General features: G+C 35.7%; 1 long non-coding RNA gene across 1 annotated transcript; it reads right to left on the reverse strand.

The window, feature by feature from the left end:
- Nucleotides 1-255: 255 nt before the first annotated feature.
- LOC118736573 lies at nucleotides 256-1,574 on the reverse strand. Its single transcript, XR_004992724.1, has 3 exons — nucleotides 942-1,574; nucleotides 821-874; nucleotides 256-723 (listed from the first exon to the last, which is right to left on the reverse strand). It is a non-coding gene; the product is annotated as an uncharacterized LOC118736573 (long non-coding RNA).
- Nucleotides 1,575-1,580: the final 6 nt, after the last annotated feature.

A 1,580-nucleotide genomic window follows, 5' to 3' on the forward strand; every position in this document is an offset into this window, starting at 1 on the left:
ATTCATCACAAACTTTGTACATTAAAAAGAAATAAATAAAATAACAAGTAATTTTTAAGCAAAAAACATAACCGACTTCAATTCTCATATAAATAAAAAATTTGGATTATTGTTAATTTCTTCATGATCCAAGTTCGGATCCTAACCAAATTAGAATGGGACCACCTCTGAGATGCCACCTTTCCGATAAAAAATCGGTTAACGGGTCCAAAGTTATGCGGTAACATACATAAAAAAAATATAAAATAAATATAAAAAAAATAAAAAATAAAAAAAATTCCGACGAACTGATAACCTCCTCCTTTTTTGGAAGTCGGTTAAAAATACACATTCCAGGTACTTCTTCCATTTCACAGCACTAATTTTTATAAGGAGCTGTAAAAATAAAAATAAAAAATAAACGTTTTTGATTTGCTTTTATAGAACGGACATCCATATTACTTACAGTCATTCAAAATCAGTTTCATCAAAGACTCCACTCATTGCATCTTGAAGCAGGTCACACGAAACAGGTTGCGAAGATGGGGCGTTCTTAGATTTTTGCACCAATCTTCGCATAAGGCATTGAACCTCCCACGCAGCGTCGTCTTGCTGTTCGGGAATTATTTCCTCCATTTGGGTTGCTACCAAGTTCCCCAGCCAAGAAAATGGCTTCGTGCGCTTTTCGCAGATTCTATCTTTGAATGAGGCCAAATCCTTCCGTAACCTGTACAGTGCACCGTCCTTAAAAAAATAACATATTAGTATCTCAAAATATGCAACAGCGTCTAAAGTATTTAAACTTTAAACAGCAATAAAATTAACTGGAGATTATCCACACCTTTGCCCGTTTCTTCTGTGGCTCGCTAGCGCCACTGCTACTCGCTTCAGTGCTCTATAAACAAAGAAGAAATTAAATTGTATATAACTTTTTTTTTGTTACGTATGCTTTATTTACTTACTATATCAATAAAATCACTTAAAGTCGTTTGTGGGCTTAGTGGGGAAGAATGAGAAATACTCGATGGGGCTCCTGGGCTGAACTGGGAAAAATTTGAGACACCAGACGAGGTGCCTCCTGGGCTTTCGGGCGGGGGGGTTACATCCTTAGAAGTAAAACATGTATTTTTTAATAAACATGAGAAACAAAATTAAAATATTACCTCATAATTACTCTGTCCGCTCCTTATTTGTGTGTGGGCTTCAAGGAATTGTAATTGTGTATAACACCACAATTTTTGTGTGTACACATCGCAGAGTCCTGAACCACTTTTTTTAGAAGCCCGCAACTCTCGCATCTCTCTCAAAAACTGTGTCCTCAAATTTTTCCACTTTTTCTTCACTTCTATTACGTCTAATAACGGCATTTCCAAATCTTCGCAGATTTTATTAAACGCTTGGGCTTTGGCGTTGCGGTCTAAATAACCTGCACACTTTACATTATAGATGCACTCATACTGCTGCACCAAATTTATTAGATTTTCAATCTCCGCTTGAGTCCACTTGATTTTTTCTGCCATGGCTGCGCTAAATAAGCAAAGAAGCAAATTAACATATGTAAATACGAAAATTTATTTAAAAACTTTATTTCTCAACTCACT

The sequence above is a fragment of the Rhagoletis pomonella genome, unplaced genomic scaffold (assembly GCF_013731165.1).
Source record: "Rhagoletis pomonella isolate Grant_MI unplaced genomic scaffold, Rhpom_1.0 Rhpom_scaffold_00003, whole genome shotgun sequence".
Taxonomy (NCBI): domain Eukaryota; kingdom Metazoa; phylum Arthropoda; class Insecta; order Diptera; family Tephritidae; genus Rhagoletis; species Rhagoletis pomonella.